Below are 18,293 nucleotides of genomic sequence, written 5' to 3' on the forward strand. Positions count from 1 at the left end.
AAGACCTGTGTGGATCCCAAAAGTTGGGGATCTGGTCAGAGAAAATATCGAGGACAGGACAGATTTTGGGCCACCATACAGAAAGCCTGTCCCTATCCTGGCTTTTGAAGGAACAAGAACAGTACTTCTTCTGCCTCTTGCTGGCAAAAAAGAAAAGGGATTTGTCTCCATTGATCTGATAAAACCACACTCTGGGGTCGATTAGGATCGCGGACGGAAACGTGTTCCGTCCGCCGAGGAAGGTGGCAAGATACTCCGGACCTGTCCGCGGAAAAACCGCAATAGCGATTAGGATCAAATCTGATAGAAACGCGGATCGCGGCGGACGGAGCACAACAATCTCCGTCCGCGGCGGTCGAAGTACACCTGAGGCCGCGGCAGGCGGACGGAACCTAAATAACACTGACCGCCGCGTACGCACATGACCAGGATAACAACAACCTCCCTGGCGATACCTGCGTAGTGTCCGTGTCCGCAATTAGGATAACTCCGCAAGTACCCCAGTAGCCACCGCGATCCACGTCCGCGGCGGTACCAATGCTACGAGAAACCGTGCACCACAGCGGAAGTCCACCACGAACAACATCCCTACAGTCAAACCAATGCCATACATTGCGACAGAATTCATCACTAAACACAGGAAAATGAACGACCACCCACCTGACACATCTAAACCAAACACAAGACACAATGACCCACCCCCAAGAACCGCATAAACCACACCTGCCAACACACCCACCTATCACCTGACTGCCAATCAACATTCACACAGGACCAACACACAGACTATAAATTAACTCCCACCCACTCCAGAAATCCTCTGCATCACAGCATAGCTGCTAGCAGGAGACACCACTTAGCCAACAGCATAAAACAGATATCATACACATAACCCACACCCAAACACACCCTGTACACAAAGACCCACCACACCATCCCCAAACACCACACACCAGCACCTCCTAATTCACACAAACACACACCCCGAGCACCATGGCACCCAAGAAAAACCCTAAATTCACCGACACCGAGTTAAGGGTTATGGTCGATGAGATTATTCGTGTCGAACCCCACATATTTGGGGCCCTAGTGCAGCAGATCAGCATAGCTAGGAAGAACAGCATGTGGGACCGGATCGTCACCAGGGTCAATGCCTCCGGGACCGTCCCGAGGACGAAGCAGGAAATTCAGAGGCGGTGGCACGACCTCAAGACCCGGGTGAAATCCATCAGAGCCAAGAACTTTCTCCGGGCCAACCACACAGGCGGTGGAACACCCTCGGAGCCCCTACCGTACACCGAGTGGGAGGAGAAGGTGCTGACCATCCTGCACCCTGAGACCCTTGATGGACTTGATGAGGGAGAAGAGGCTGGTAAGTACCAACCAAGCACCACAAACACAACAACACGGTGTGCCTCACACAACACTGAAGACACATCTCCCAGACCTGCATGCAGTCCACATACTCACCAACGTCTAAACCACTCCTACAGGCCCCCATGTCCTAAGAGAGGGTGGTGGTGGTGGGTGGGGTGTGTGAGGGGACGGAACTACAACTCCCAACAGGCCCCCATGTCCTAAGAGAGGGTGGTGGTGGTGGGTGGGGTGTGTGAGGGGACGGAACTACAACTCACAACAGGCCCCCATGTCCATAGAGAGGGTGGTGGTGGTGGGTGGGGTGTGTGAGGGGATGGAACTACAACTCCCAACAGGCCCCCATGTCCTAAGAGAGGGTGGTGTTGGTGGGTGGGGTGTGTGAGGGGACGGAACTACAACTCACAACAGGCCCCCATGTCCATAGAGAGGGTGGTGGTGGTGGGTGGGGTGTGTGAGGGGACGGAACTACAACTCCCAACAGGCCCCCATGTCCTAAGAGAGGGTGGTGGTGGTGGGTGGGGTGTGTGAGGGGACGGAACTACAACTCCCAACAGGCCCCCATGTCCTAAGAGAGGGTGGTGGTGGTGGGTGGGGTGTGCTACAGGTCACTAGACCAACTCCCAACAGGCCCACATGTCCATAGAGAGGGTGGTGGTGGTGGGTGGGGTGTGCTACAGGTCACTAGACCAACTCCCAACAGTCCCCCATGTCCTAAGAGAGGGTGGTGGTGGTGGGTGGGGTGTGTGAGGGGACGGAACTACAACTCCCAACAGGCCCCCATGTCCTAAGAGAGGGTGGAGGTGGTGGGTGGGGTGTGCTACAGGTCACTAGACCAACTCCCCACAGGCCCCCATGTCCATAGAGAGGGTGGTGGTGGTGGGTGGGGTGTGTGAGGGGACGGAACTACAACTCCCAACAGGCCCCCATGTCCTAAGAGAGGGTGGTGGTGGTGGGTGGGGTGTGTGAGGGGACGGAACTACAACTCCCAACAGGCCCCCATGTCCTAAGAGAGGGTGGTGGTGGTGGGTGGGGTGTGCTACAGGTCACTAGACCAACTCCCAACAGGCCCCCATGTCCATAGAGAGGGTGGTGGTGGTGGGTGGGGTGTGTGAGGGGACGGAACTACAACTCCCAACAGGCCCCCATGTCCTAAGAGAGGGTGGTGGTGGTGGGTGGGGTGTGTGAGGGGACGGAACTGAAACTCACAACAGGCCCCCATGTCCATAGAGAGGGTGGTGGTGGAGGGTGGGGTGTGTGAGGGGACGGAACTACAACTCCCAACAGGCCCCCATGTCCTAAGAGAGGGTGGTGGTGGTGGATGGGGTGTGTGAGTGGACGGAACTACAACTCCCAACAGGCCCCCATGTCCTAAGAGAGGGTGGTGGTGGTGGGTGGGGTGTGCTACAGGTCACTAGACCAACTCCCAACAGGCCCACATGTCCATAGAGAGGGTGGTGGTGGTGGGTGGGGTGTGTGAGGGGACGGAACTACAACTCCCAACAGGCCCCCATGTCCTAAGAGAGGGTGGTGGTGGTGGGTGGGGTGTGTGAGGGGACGGAACTACAACTCCCAACAGGCCCCCATGTCCTAAGAGAGGGTGGTGGTGGTGGGTGGGGTGTGCTACAGGTCACTAGACCAACTCCCAACAGGCCCACATGTCCATAGAGAGGGTGGTGGTGGTGGGTGGGGTGTGTGAGGGGATGGAACTACAACTCCCAACAGGCCCCCATGTCCTAAGAGAGGGTGGTGGTGGTGGGTGGGGTGTGCTACAGGTCACTAGACCAACTCCCAACAGGCCCCCATGTCCATAGAGAGGGTGGTGGTGGTGGGTGGGGTGTGTGAGGGGACGGAACTACAACTCCCAACAGGCCCCATGTCCTAAGAGAGGGTGGTGGTGGTGGGTGGGGTGTGCTACAGGTCACTAGACCAACTCCCAACAGGCCCCCATGTCCATAGAGAGGGTGGTGGTGGTGGGTGGGGTGTGTGAGGGGACGGAACTACAACTCCCAACAGGCCCCCATGTCCTAAGAGAGGGTGGTGGTGGTGGGTGGGGTGTGTGAGGGGACGGAACTACAACTCCCAACAGGCCCCCATGTCCTAAGAGAGGGTGGTGGTGGTGGGTGGGGTGTGCTACAGGTCACTAGACCAACTCCCAACAGGCCCACATGTCCATAGAGAGGGTGGTGGTGGTGGTGGGTGGGGTGTGTGCCAGTGCCGACTGAATGTCAATTATAAATAAAAGTACACGTAATGGCCACATGACTCATCCTCACATTTTTGTTTTGCAGGGGATCCTAATCTGACAGCTGCAATAAACACCAGGCCTCCAGCCTCCCCACACTCAGAAGTTTCAGGGGACGATTGGCCAGCCACCTCCGGGGCTGAGGATGGTGCCGGCTCAAGCAGCCAGCCAGGGACATCTGGCTCCCAGGTCACACCTGCACCAACAACTACTACGGCCTCTGGCATTACCACAACACCGGCTACTGTGACCTGCACAGCTACCTCCAGCACCACCTCCACCACCACTACTACCACCACTTCTGCCCCTGCCACCCTGCCCAACCCACCGCCCAACGCTGGGCCAGCGCCATCCCAGCCACGCAGGGAGAGTGTGAGGCAAACCACAAATGCAAGGCCAGATCCTGCAGGCAGGAGCACAGCACAAAGAAGGCATGATGAAACAACTACACCCAATGCCGTGCAACAGTGTCTAGAAGCACTAGCCAGGGTGGAGGAAAACTATCTACGTGGCCAGGCGCAGGCAGACCGGGTCCACCGGGACTTTGTTGACAACACAGCGATGTTGGGGGCCATCAAGAGGCGGCTTGGCCAACTCGTGGACATTTTTAGCATGAGGATATCCGCCAACACCACCCTCCCCACACCCCCTCAAACAACGCCACCGCCACCAACACCGCCACCGCCACCTGCGCCCCTGGCGGCGGATGTGGCACCTGATCAGCCAGCACCCCCAGCTGACTCCGTCCCGACACAAAGACGGAGGGGCATTCCGAGGCTGGAAGTGGGCAAGAGCAGTGTCGAAGCTCCTGCCACACGCTCCAAGAGGAGCTGACAATGACTCTTTTGAGTACCTGAGCCTGCCATTCACCCTGCCAACTATTCGGTCCCACCTGGCACAGGCCTGCTGCACTAGTCAGACACCACCCTATGTGGTGTCTGCACGGACATCTCATCTGCCATAACCTTTGACTCTCACTCCCCCACCCCTTCACTCATTTGTAAATATGCACCTACACCTATGCACAATCTGTAAATAAATAACACTTACTCACTCAATGATGTGTTGCCTCCATGTTTATTCACATGATTGCATCAGAAACAGACGTAACCAGGTTCAGGGATCCAACTGGTACAGAATCATGCCGCAAGGGAGTGACCTAGGGAAACATAGAAAACGCAAACACACGTTAGGAAACACCATCACACTCATCCCAACGCACTGCAGTGCAACTTTCAACAAACCACACACATCACTACAGGAATGGATGAGACTACACACATCATGGAGACGTGCATGTACTCATAAACGAAGAGACACACACACATGCATACACCACATAACAAAACACATAGATGATGCCCAACACAATGACACAAGAGCAGCAAACCTACACAGGGCATACACAAGCAGCACAAGAGGGGCACACTCACAATCAAGGGAGGTAGCGTTCAATGAGCTGGCGCCTCTGGTCCACACCTTCCTCCTCACCACTATCCTCATCAGTCGACATGGGTGGGTCGGGAGGGCGAGGAACTTGCTGTTCATCTGGGTCCAAGAGCAGTTCAATGTTATTGCGCACAGCCAGGTTGTGGAGCATACAGCAGGCAATCACAATCTTGCATACTTTGCCTGGTGAGTAAGGCAGGGCCCCTCCAGTCTTATCCAGGCACCGAAACCTAGACTTAAGCAGGCCAAATGTTCGTTCCACCACTCGACGTGTCCTTCCATGGGCATCATTGTATCGCATTTCTCCCGCTGTAGTGGGATTGCGTATTGGACTCAGAAGCCAAGGCCTGTTTGGGTACGCCGAGTCGCCTGTGTTTGTGGAAATTAGAGAGAGAGAGAAACATCACTACCTGAACATGTGGGCACACCAAGCCACACAGATATCACTCCTGTCACCACAGCATACTCACCAACAAGCCACGCTTGTGCCGGACGCAGATTTGCCATCAGTTGGGGGACAATGCTGCTCCGCATGATGTGGGAGTCATGTGCAGAGCCAGGAAATCTTGCACACACATGTGAGATTATGTTGTCGGCCTGGCACACCACCTGCACGTTTAGGGAATGGAAGTGCTTCCGATTCCTAAACACCTGCTCATGTGCCCGTGGTGGAATGATCGCAATATGCGTGCCATCAATGGAACCCACATCGTGTGGTATGCGACCCAGTGCATAGAAGTCTGCTTTGACCGCTGCCAACTCTGCCGCCTGTGGAAAATGTATGTAGTCATTCTTGTACAGCATCATGGCTGTCAGTACATCCCGAAGTACCGTGCTGAACATGGCCTGTGACATTCCCCCGGCATGTCCAACAGTGTACTGAAATGTGCCTGTTGCAAAAAAATGGAGTGCCGCCATCACCTTTTGGGTGGGTGAAATGGAACCCGGATAGGTTCTTTGCGGCTGCAGGTGAGGAGACAATTGGTTCACAAGCTCCAGCAATCAACGTCGATCAAGCCTGAAATTCCTGATCACCTCCTCGTCCACCATATCCTCCAGCACAGTGTATGGGCGATGGACATTTTGAGCCCTCCTGTGTGGGAGTAAATGGAATGGAAGTCAATTCACATACAACGCATGTCTGTGCAACTCACTCACATGTCATCGCACTCTATCCAACATGAAATAGGCAGTGTTCATTTAGCATATGTGTGACATCTCTGATTGTCACAACAACATGGATTGACGTAGCAACAATGTGCACCCACTAGCTACATGATGTGTTGCAACATGTGCAATGCACTTTGTCTCAACTCAACATTACTGCCAACAAGACATGTGACATGACCCACATGTGTATGCGCAACATGACATACACACATGCAAGTGCATGCACACAAACGAAAATATACACACACCATTTCTTGATGCACCAATGGCAACACCAATAATGGTGACCAAACGGACATCACATGCATGGTGACCCAATTGGCAACACGCTTGCACTGAACACAAGTGAACCCCCACCATAGTCAATATCACACATATACCAGTCACAGACAACTGAATCACAATGTAGCAATACATCCGGGATCTACTGTGTAGATGTGAGGTACAATAAACTTGGGTATGGAAATAAGCGATGTCGACATGCACATGTGATGGACATTTGTGGCACACCGATGGGCATGGTATGGACACACATGGGATAGAGCATGAAGTGTGGAGTCACGCAATCACGCACACAACCGTCATCATGCAGCTGCAGACAATGAAACAAGGTGCATCGTCAGCTGACATGCAATCATTGACCCCGCCATGGCGGTGCACTGCTTCCGCTGTTTACGTCTGGCCATACGCGGCCCGCATTCAACATTCCCATTGTCTGCATGTGCACAGACCGTCACGCTCACACACCGGCAAGTGCATGTGCTAGACACCGGGACGGATGCATCATTTGCAACAAAGTTCTAACAGTGGCGCCACCATGGCGGGGCACGTATTCGGCGGGGGAGGTGCAGGCCAAAACATCCATAAGCTGATGTCAATGCACATGGCAGTTCATGACCCCCCTTACAGTGACATTGCATCAGCCAGCCTACACCGGCCGGCCCAGCCCTGCCCATGACCGCCGTTGCGGCCATGCCAGCTACCGCCGTTTCAGGCCCCCTCCACTACCGCCGTGCCAGGCCCTGCCCATGACCGCCGTTGCGGCCATGCCAGCTACCGCTGTTTCAGGCCCCCTCCACTACCGCCGTGCCAGGCCCTGCTCATGACCGCCGTGCCGGCCATGCCAACTACCGCCGTTTCAGGCCCCCTCCACTACCGCCGTGCCAGGCCCTGCCCATGACCGCCGTGCCGGCCATGCCAACTACCGCCGTTTCTGGCCCCCTCCACTACCGCCGTGCCCTGGCGGGCCTGGCACGGCGGTCATGGGCTGGGCCTGGCACGGTGGTAGTGGAGGGGGCCTGAAACGGCGGTAGTTGGCATGGCCGGCATGGCGGTCATGGGCAGGGCCTGGCACGGCGGTAGTGGAGGGGGCCTGAAACGGCGGTAGCTGGCATGGCCGCAACGGCGGTCATGGGCAGGGCTGGGCTGGTCGGTGTAGGCTGGCTGATGCAATGTCACTGTAAGAGGGGTCATGAACTGCCATGTGCATTGACATCAGCTTATGGATGTTTTGGCCTGCACCTCCCCCGCCGAATACGTGCCCCGCCATGGTGGCGCCACTGTTAGAACTTTGTTGCAAATGATGCATCCGTCCCGGTGTCTAGCACATGTACTTGCCGGTGTGTGAGCGTGACGGTCTGTGCACGTGCAGCCAATGGGAGGTGTGGACATGGGCCACGTGTGCCCAATAGTAAGTACCGTATGCTGTTCACCGCAACACCAGGGCCAATCATTGGCCCAATTCCAAACACGCTTCCACGGCTGACCAATGGCTGGCGCCGTATGCCACTGACATGGTCACAGGTCCCTATATATGTGTGATAGGCAAAAGCATACCTTCTACGTTGACCACCGACTGCTGCCTGTGACCATCACCGCCACCTGCTGCTGCGGAGCTGACCACCGACTGCTGCCTGTGACCATCACCTCCACCTGCTGCTGCGGAGCTCACCACCGACTGCTGCCTGTGACCATCACCTCCTCCTGCTGCTGCGGAGCTGACCACCGACTGCTGCCTGTGACCATCACTTCCACCTGCTGCTGCGGAGCTGACCACCGACAGCCGCTCTAGTGCCATACTCCGTGACCTTGGCATGTCGAGACTCAAAGAGATCCGGTCTCATCCCTTCACCGCCGCAGAGCTTGATGTCCTCGTGGACGGTGTGCTCCACAACTACGGACGCCTGTACGGCGCACCCGGACAGGTGGTAAGTGCAGTGGGGGATATGTTGTTGTGCATGAGGTGTCCTATGACACCTGGGCTCTGGAAACTTGGCGGTGTGATGTGTGACCAAAAAAAGATTCTAAATGTGCATGGCTGCAGAGAGAAATGTGTTGCTCCTATCTGTGTGACTGGCCAACTGTCCACTGACTTCCACCCTTTTGTCTCCCATCATGGTAGGTCAAGCTGCACCTTCGCAAGGACGTGTGGAGGAGCATTGCACGTGATGTACGAGCAGCGGGGGTGTCCAATAGACGACATACACACTGCCACAAACGCTGGGACGACATTTCCAGACTGAGCAAGAATGTAGCGGAAGTGACACTAGTGATGATTCCAAGGACGGCACGTCTGGCCCGACGCTCAATGACCCCTCTCATGCACCGTATCATAGCTGTGACGCATCCTGACCTGTCCGAGCGGTTGCGTGTGGATGAACAGCAACGTGGCGGTAAGCATACTGTCAGTGTATGTTGCTTGTGAGTGCAATGCATGTATTGTTGCCCACACACATTAGGGACTTCCGTCGATCGTGAGGCTCGTTCCAATGGCATGTTGGTGACATTGGCGCAGTAAAATTTCACTTCCCGATGCGGCATGTTGAGACGCCAGCCGCTAAGCAGTTCAGTTTTCATGCACATGCTGTAGTGCTCCGTCACCCCTTGGCAACACTTGTGTGCAGATGTAGTTCCTCATGCCCAGTGTGCATGCTGTACATGTATTACGGCCAACGCCACTTAATTTCTGTGAGGATGTCTGGTTGGGGTGGGCCTTGTGCAGGTTGGGGGATCGATGGACATTGTCATCAGTGGCTTTAGGGATTCCGTAGCAGTACTGCACGTGAGTGTGCCCATGACTTACACCAATTTCCTGTGCATTTCAGCTTTGGCAGAGGGCAGTCAGCCACAGAAGGTAGAGATGATAGAAGGCAATGCATCCGGATCAGACGTCGCGCACACGCAGACTGACACCGAAGGGGCCAGTGCCGGAGAGGGGGACAGGACCGTCCCGGAGGACTCGCATGTGGAGACAACATCGTCATCATCTTCCGACAGTGTTGGTGAGTCAGCACTGTTGTCACAGACTGGGAGTGGGCAATCAACACCTTCGGTCGGGACACAGCACACAGGGCCCAACCTGCCGCCAACTGCACCATGTACTGTTCGTGCACGCAGGAGTAAGGGGAGCAGAGTGGCCTTCGGTGTCGGCACCGCTGCCCCAGCCTCGGTGAGCCAAAATGCACTTTGTGCAGAGGCTGTTGATCTGCTGCGACAGCTGTGTGTGGGGCAGACCAATATGATAAATGCTTTCCAAGACCACGATAGGAAGTTGGGGCAGGTGGTGGCATTCATGGAAGGTATGCATGGTGATCTGGCTGGTGTACACAGGACTGCAGTCATTGGCTAACAGTGTGTCGTCTGCCATTGTACAGTCGCATCGACTGGGTGGTACTTCTGTTCCACCATCTACAACACTGGATGTCTCAGGGGGGAGTGAATATTCTGACCAGGACTCTAATACAGGTTATTGCACTAGAAGCAGCGTCAGCCAGCACGTCAAGGCACGGAGGCCTCAGACCCCATCCCCTAGGTCAGCTAAATCTGTTCACAAGGACAACGTCAGATATAGTGGAGTACACACACGTGAAGCAAAAGAGGGGTTGGGTGTAATGGCTACACATGCTGCACAGCCGTCCCACACACAAGGTACTACCAAGGCAAGCCTCACTCCCACTTCCATTGACACTACCTTAGACGAGGACATTGAGAAGACGAATAAATCTCTTGAGGGCTCGCATACTCCCAGTGCCAGGGAGACTAGGAAGGAAGGAGCCACTCACAGTGCCAGGGAGAATAGGAAGGAAGGAGCCACTCCCAAGGGCAGGGAAACTAGGAAGGAAGGAGCCACTTCCAAGGGCAGGGAAACTAGGAAGGAAGGAGCCACTCCCAAGGGCAGGAAGACTACGAAGGAAGGAGCCACTCCCAAGAGCAGGGAAACCAGGAAGGAAGGAGCCACTCCCAAGGGCAGGGAGACTAGGCAGGAAGGAGCCACTCCCAAGGGCAGGTAGACTAGGCAGGAAGGAGCCACTCCCAAGGGCAGGGAGACTAGGCAGGAAGGAGCCACTCCCAAGGGCAGGGAAACTAGGAAGGAAGGAGCCACTCCCAAGGGCAGGGAGACTAGGCAGGAAGGAGCTTCTACCAAGGGCAGGGAAACTAGAAAGGAAGGAGCCACTCCCAAGGGCAGGGACAAGGACAGTCACAAGACAAACGCACCTAAGAAGAGCACGGACACTCCCAGGGGCAGGGACACACACAGGGAGAAGGTGTGTCCTGCGGATATGTACACCACAGACGACAAGTCTGCTGCCTGGAACAGGGCACCATCCAGGGAACAGGGAAAGTCCGCAGACAACAGTACTCCTACGGAATGGAACATCCAAGGCCCAAGGCATCTCCCATGGACAGTGGCGCTGTCAGGGACAGGCATACATCACCCATTGTTGCACTGAGGCAGCTGTTTTCTGGGAAACGGAATACAGATGTCTCCGCAGTGGAGTCACCACTTACCTCCACTCCCATCAGGGCCCGTCAGGGACGGATGCAGGTGGACTCTGTAGTAGCATCCCCCATGACACATGTTGCAGAGGCCACAAGGCAGCCACACAGCAAACGACAAGCAGGCTCCAGCACGTCCCCAGAGAGCATTCCCCCCCAGCAGATGCACCTCCCATGGTGGGTGAAATTTCTTCTCAGTCCGGCCCACTTGTCAGTCCTGTCCTGTCCAGGGTGCAGGCACATGTCCAAAAGAAACGTAGACACACAGCATTGACACATGCACAATCCGATGTCGGACAATTGCAACTATCCCCCGCTCCCAGAGCCACCCTGCCTCCTGGACCATACAGCCCTGTGGCTCATCATTTCAGTGGTCCCAGTGGCGCTGGTGCAGTTGACTCGCATGTGTCTGTTTGTGGCAGTGTATCAGTCGAGACCTATCCTGTATCAGGTGCTGGCAGTGTATCTGGGTCTATGGGCCATGTGTCAGTCACTCGGGCTGTGGCTGTGTCTCACACTCCTGTATCAGGTGCTGGCAGTGTATCTGGGTCTATGGGCCATGTGTCATTCACTCGGTCTGTGGCTGTGTCTCACACTCCTGTATCAGGTGCTGGCAGTGTATCTGGGTCTATGGGCCATGTGTCAGTCACTCGGGCTGTGGCTGTGTCTCACACTCCTGTATCAGGTGCTGGCAGTGTATCTGGGTCTATGGGCCATGTGTCAGTCACTCGGGCTGTGGCTGTGTCTCACACTCATGTATCAGGTGCTGGCAGTGTATCTGAGTCTGTGGCTCACGTGTCAGTCACTACATCTGTGGCTGTGTGTCACACTCCGGTTTCTGGTGCTGGCAGTCTGTCCGATGCGGGTACTTCACGCAATCCACCTGATAGTGTGATGTAAGTTGCTGTTGTGTGCCCTCTGATGTACTGCCTCTGATGGACCTGTGCCTTGCCATGCACTGTTTGTGCACCTGACCCTCTCATGTGCTGCCTCTGATGTACCTGCTCTGGTGTCCACACTGCCCTGTTGCTATTCTCATACTGATGTACTGCCTCTGATGTACCTGCTCTGGTGTCCACACTGCCCTGTTGCTATTCTCATACTGATGTACTGCCTCTGATGTACCTGCTCTGGTGTCCACACTGCCCTGTTGCTATTCTCATACTGATGTACTGCCTCTGATGTACCTGCTCTGGTGTCCACACTGCCCTGTTGCTATTCTCATACTGATGTACTGCCTCTGATGTACCTGCTCTGGTGTCCACACTGCCCTGTTGCTATTCTCATACTGATGCACTGCCTCTGATGTACCTGCTCTGGTGTCCACACTGCCCTGTTGCTATTCTCATACTGATGTACTGCCTCTGATGTACCTGCTCTGGTGTCCACACTGCCCTGTTGCTATTTTCATACTGATGTGCTGCCTCTAATGTACCTGCTCTGGTGTCCACTATGCCCTGTTGCTGTAGTGATACTGCTGTATGCCCTCTCATGTGCTGCCTCTGATGGACCTGTGCCCTGCCAAGGACTGTTGGTGCACTTAGCCCCTCTCATGTGCTGCTTCTGATGGACCTGTGCCTTGCCATGGACTGTTGGTGCACTTAGCCCCTCTCATGTACTGCCTCTGATGTACCTGCTCTGGTGTCCACACTGCCCTGTTGCTATTCTCATACTGATGTACTGCCTCTGATGTACCTGCTCTGGTGTCCACACTGCCCTGTTGCTATTCTCATACTGATGTGCTGCCTCTGATGTACCTGCTCTGGTGTCCACTATGCCCTGTTGCTGTAGTGATACTGCTGTATGCCCTCTCATGTGCTGCCTCTGATGGACCTGTGCCTTGCCAAGGACTGTTGGTGCACTTAGCCCCTCTCATGTGCTGCTTCTGATGGACCTGTGCCTTGCCATGGACTGTTGGTGCACTTAGCCCCTCTCATGTACTGCCTCTGATGTACCTGCTCTGGTGTCCACTATGCCCTGTTGCTGTTGTGATACTGCTGTATGCCCTCTCATGTGCTGCCTCTGATGTACCTGCTCTGGTGTCCACTATGCCCTGTTGCTGTTCTGATACTGCATTGTGCCCTCTCATGTGCTGCCTCTGATGGACCTTTTCAGTGCAATGGACTGTTGGTGCACTTAGCTCCTCTCATGTGCTGCCTCTGATGGACCTGTGCCTTGCCAAGGACTGTTGGTGCACTTAGCCCCTCTCATGTGCTGCTTCTGATGGACCTGTGCCTTGCCATGGACTGTTGGTGCACTTAGCCCCTCTCATGTACTGCTTCTGATGTACCTGCTCTGGTGTCCACACTGCCCTGTTGCTATTCTCATACTGATGTGCTGCCTCTGATGTACCTGCTCTGGTGTCCACTATGCCCTGTTGCTGTAGTGATACTGCTGTATGCCCTCTCATGTGCTGCCTCTGATGGACCTGTGCCTTGCCAAGGACTGTTGGTGCACTTAGCCCCTCTCATGTGCTGCTTCTGATGGACCTGTGCCTTGCCATGGACTGTTGGTGCACTTAGCCCCTCTCATGTACTGCCTCTGATGTACCTGCTCTGGTGTCCACTATGCCCTGTTGCTGTTGTGATACTGCTGTATGCCCTCTCATGTGCTGCCTCTGATGTACCTGCTCTGGTGTCCACTATGCCCTGTTGCTGTTCTGATACTGCATTGTGCCCTCTCATGTGCTGCCTCTTATGGACCTTTTCAGTGCAATGGACTGTTGGTGCACTTAGCCCCTCTCATGTGCTGCCTCTGATGGACCTGTGCCTTGCCAAGGACTGTTGGTGCACTTAGCCCCTCTCATGTGCTGCTTCTGATGGACCTGTGCCTTGCCATGGACTGTTGGTGCACTTAGCCCCTCTCATGTACTGCCTCTGATGTACCTGCTCTGGTGTCCACACTGCCCTGTTGCTATTCTCATACTGATGTGCTGCCTCTGATGTACCTGCTCTGGTGTCCATTATGCCCTGTTGCTGTTGTGATACTGCTGTATGCCCTCTCATGTGCTGCCTCTGATGGACCTGTGCCTTGCCAAGGACTGTTGGTGCACTTAGCCCCTCTCATGTGCTGCTTCTGATGGACCTTTTCAGTGCAATGGACTGTTGGTGCACTTAGCCCCTCTCATGTGCTGCCTCTGATGGACCTGTGCCTTGCCATGCACTGTTTGTGCACCTAGACCCTCTCATGTGCTGCCTCTGATGTACCTGCTCTGGTGTCCACACTGCCCTGTTGCTATTCTCATACTGATGTGCTTTTATTTTATTTATTTATTTATTTAAGGTTCTTATAAAGCACTAACAATCATCCTTGGTAGGATATCACGGCGCTATATTTGCTAGTGTGCAAGTAAATGGCAGTCTAGCGGGGTTCATTCAGGAAGAGGGAAGAGGAAGGATTTTAACTGCTTCCTGAATGTCAGGTGGTCTTCTATGAGTCGGAGGGCTGTGGGTAGTTCGTTCCATTTGGCTGCTGCAATATGAGAGAAAGCGCGTTCGCCCATCCTGGCTTTCTTTACCCTGCAGGTTTTTGCGCGAGCCAGAGATTGAGAGCGGAGGTTCCGAGTGGGCGCATAGAACTGAATCCTATTTCTGAGGATGAGGGGACCAGTTTTGTGAAGTGCTCTATGAGTGATGCACATCATTTTAAAGGACGTTCTTTGCCTCATAGGTAGCCAGTGGAGGTGGCGCAGACAGCTCTTGGCCGAGTCGTATTTCTTTTTCATACATATAGCTTTGGCTGCTGCGTTCTGCACCATTTGGAGCTTGGAAAAGAGGTAATCGGCCATGCCTACGAACAAAGAGTTGCCGTAGTCCAGCCTACTCATCAGGAGTGACTGGACCAGGATCTTTCTGCACTCCAATGGAATCCAGGGGAAGACTCTTTTGAGCATTTTTAGGATTCCAAAGCCTTTGCCACAGATGGCAGCTACATGAGTCTTCATGGATAGTGCAGTATCCATGGTTATTCCGAGATTTTTTGCAGTTTGCGCCGGGGTTGGTGGAGTGCCCAGCGCTATAGGCCACCAGCTGTCGTTCCACAGCTCGGTGTGGCTGCCGATCAGGAGGATCTCAGATTTGTCAGCATTGAGTTTTAGGCAATGTTGATCCATCCAGTTGGCCAGCTCGGTAAGACAGTTAAGGAGCCTTTCTTTAGGGTTGTTATTTTCATCAAGGATGACCGTAAGTTGAGTGTCGTCGGCATAGGAACAGATTTCCATGCCCCACTTTCTGCCTATTCCTGCCAGAGATGAAACAAAAATGTTGAACAGAGTTGGGCTTAATGAGGCCACCTGTGGGACCCCATATTTGATGTTACGGCCTGGGGATGAGAAGTTACCCATGTGCACTGATTGTGATCTATTCGAAAGGAAAGACCGCAGCCAGCCCAGTGCTTTTTCCCGTATGCCCTTGGATGCTAAGGTTTCCAGAAGCAGGTGGTGGGGGACGGTGTCGAACGCCGCCGAGAGGTCCAACAGTATCAGGGCCACTGTCTTTCCCTGATCGACATGCATCCTGATGTTATCCAGCACTGCTAAAAGAGTGGTTTCTGTGCTGTTGTTAGCCCTGAAGCCCGTCTGAGTGATATCCAGCAGATTGTTGGCTTCGAGGAAACTGGCTAGTTGTCTATTGACCAGTTTCTCTAGGACTTTTGATAGATAGGGAAGTTGGGATATCGGCCTGTAGTTGGCCGGGTTGTTGATATCTAATCCAGCTTTTTTTAATAGGGGGGTGACTGTGGCGATCTTCCAGCATGATGGAAACTCTGCAGTTTCTAGTGAGTGATTAAGTAGCTGAGTGACAGCAGGGCAGATCAAGGGAGTGAGTTGACGAAAGATATGGTGAGGGCAGGGGTCAAGGGGGGAGCCGGATTTAATTTCGAGCATCGCTTTGCCTACTTCCTCTTCGGAATACGGGCCAAAGCTGGTGCAGAAGTTTTGGGAAGAGGAGGGCTCGTGGTCCAGCAGGCCGTCGGAGTTAGCTTTAGGGAAGGATGAATAGATCTTGTCTATTTTTTCGCCGAAGAAGGTATTCAATTTGTCGCAGCCTGTTTGAGAGGGAGTAAGATTGGCCGAGAGGTTAGCAGGACTGCAAAGTTCTTTCACAATTTTAAAAAGCTCTTTCGAGGAGTCTTTGTTATCCAAGATCCTATTTGAAAAGTAGTCTTTTTTTGCCTTTCTAATAGCCTTGGTGTATTGTGTCAGTTCATTTTTGTAAATGGCTCTCGTCTCTTGAGTTTTTGTTAGTCTCCACTTGCGTTCGAGGAAGGTGCACTTCCTTTTTTGTGCCTTCAGATCTGGCCCATACCAGTTTTCAGACATGGTACGCCTAGGCTTGGTGTTGCCACGGAGCTTTGAGCAGTGCTCCAGAGCTGAGGCTATGTGGCTCTGAAGTCTGTCTGTTGCTTCATCAGTACCTAGTTCACCACTTGGAGGGTGAATAAAATGTTTCTGAAAGGTTTCCACCTTAAAGTTGGCATAGCTTCTCCTATGGATAGTTATTTGGTTGGAAGACCTGGGGATTTTTGTAGGTAGGAGCAGGTCGAACTCGACCAGTGAGTGGTCTGTCCACAATAGAGGTTTAATAGCGGAGATAGAGATGGCGTTGATATTGGAGAACAGCAGGTCAAGGGTGTGTCCTGCCCTATGCGTTGGCTGAATGATTTTTTGATGCAGCTGTAATATCTCCATATTCTCGGTCAGTTGTCTAGTGAGGGGGTTGTTGCTGTCTTCGAAGTGGATATTAAAGTCTCCTATGAGCAGTATGTTTTTATTCTGAAGGCATATAGGCATGACTTGTGACAGGAACTGGGTGTTAAAATCGGAGGTGCTGCCTCTGATGTACCTGCTCTGGTGTCCACACTGCCCTGTTGCTATTCTCATACTGATGTGCTGCCTCTGATGTACCTGCTCTGGTGTCCACACTGCCCTGTTGCTATTCTCATACTGATGTACTGCCTCTGATGTACCTGCTCTGGTGTCCACTATGCCCTGTTGCTGTTGTGATACTGCTGTATGCCCTCTCATGTGCTGTCTCTGATGTACCTGCTCTGGTGTCCACACTGCCCTGTTGCTATTCTCATACTGATGTACTGCCTCTGATGTACCTGCTCTGGTGTCCACACTGCCCTGTTGCTATTCTCATACTGATGTACTGCCTCTGATGTACCTGCTCTGGTGTCCACACTGCCCTGTTGCTATTCTCATACTGATGTACTGCCTCTGATGTACCTGCTCTGGTGTCCACACTGCCCTGTTGCTATTCTCATACTGATGTACTGCCTCTGATGTACCTGCTCTGGTGTCCACACTGCCCTGTTGCTATTCTCATACTGATGTACTGCCTCTGATGTACCTGCTCTGGTGTCCACACTGCCCTGTTGCTATTCTCATACTGATGTACTGCCTCTGATGTACCTGCTCTGGTGTCCACACTGCCCTGTTGCTATTCTCATACTGATGTACTGCATCTGATGTACCTGCTCTGGTGTCCACACTGCCCATGCTCGATCCTAGACTGTGATGTTATTCCGATTATGCGTAAATAAAATTGTCAATCATGTGTCGTGGGTTGTCGGAGTCATTCTTGCGTGTGTGATGCTTGTGTGGATTTGTATTTACTTGAGGGCAGTGGGTTCAGATACATGTCACTCCCCCCCTACCTGGGTCACGACCCTTGGAGGCGTTGCCGTACACAAGAATATGTCGATTCCGGGACATGTCACTCCCCCTCCCTACGTCACAGCCCTTGCAGGTACTCCTCTCCAGACAGCGAATGGTTTGTAGCCTACCTGCGTCGTCCTCGATGGTGGGCCAAGACTAGGACGTAGTGGATCGCGAAGAGTATCGGGTAAGCGTGTAGTGCAGGGTCCATGTCGGCGAGCGGCTCGTGGTGGGTATGGTCGCTGTGGGGCATCCGCAGTGTTCAGGCAGGTTGTTTTTCCGCAGCGCTTTTATGTGTATTTTCCGCCATCTTGATTTGGAGGACGGTCCTAGACGTCAGTCCGTACGGCGGAGTCTCTGGATAGGTTACGTCCGCCGCGTGGTTGGGTGTGGTGGTGCGGCGGACCGTGTTCTACCGCCGCAGACGGATTTTGGACCGTATTTCGTATCCTGATTTGGCGGACGGAGTGTCCGCGACGGGCGCACGGAAAATAGGCATGTTCCGCATGCTCTGGGTCTGCGGAGGCACTTCCGTCCGCCATCCTAATGAGCCCCTATGTGTAGGATACTGAACTGTAGGCCTCCTGGGCTCCTGGGTAGCCAGCGCTCTCCTCCTGC

General features: G+C 53.9%; 1 protein-coding gene across 1 annotated transcript in view; it reads left to right on the forward strand.

Moving 5' to 3' along the window:
* LOC147701269 (IgGFc-binding protein-like) overlaps nt 1–18,293 on the forward strand; it is a 90,133-nt gene that overhangs the window by 41,049 nt on the left and 30,791 nt on the right. The gene's annotated exons all lie outside the window — the stretch shown is intronic.

The sequence above is a fragment of the Lissotriton vulgaris genome, chromosome 7 (genome assembly GCF_964263255.1).
Source record: "Lissotriton vulgaris chromosome 7, aLisVul1.2, whole genome shotgun sequence".
Classification (NCBI taxonomy): Eukaryota; Metazoa; Chordata; class Amphibia; order Caudata; family Salamandridae; genus Lissotriton; species Lissotriton vulgaris.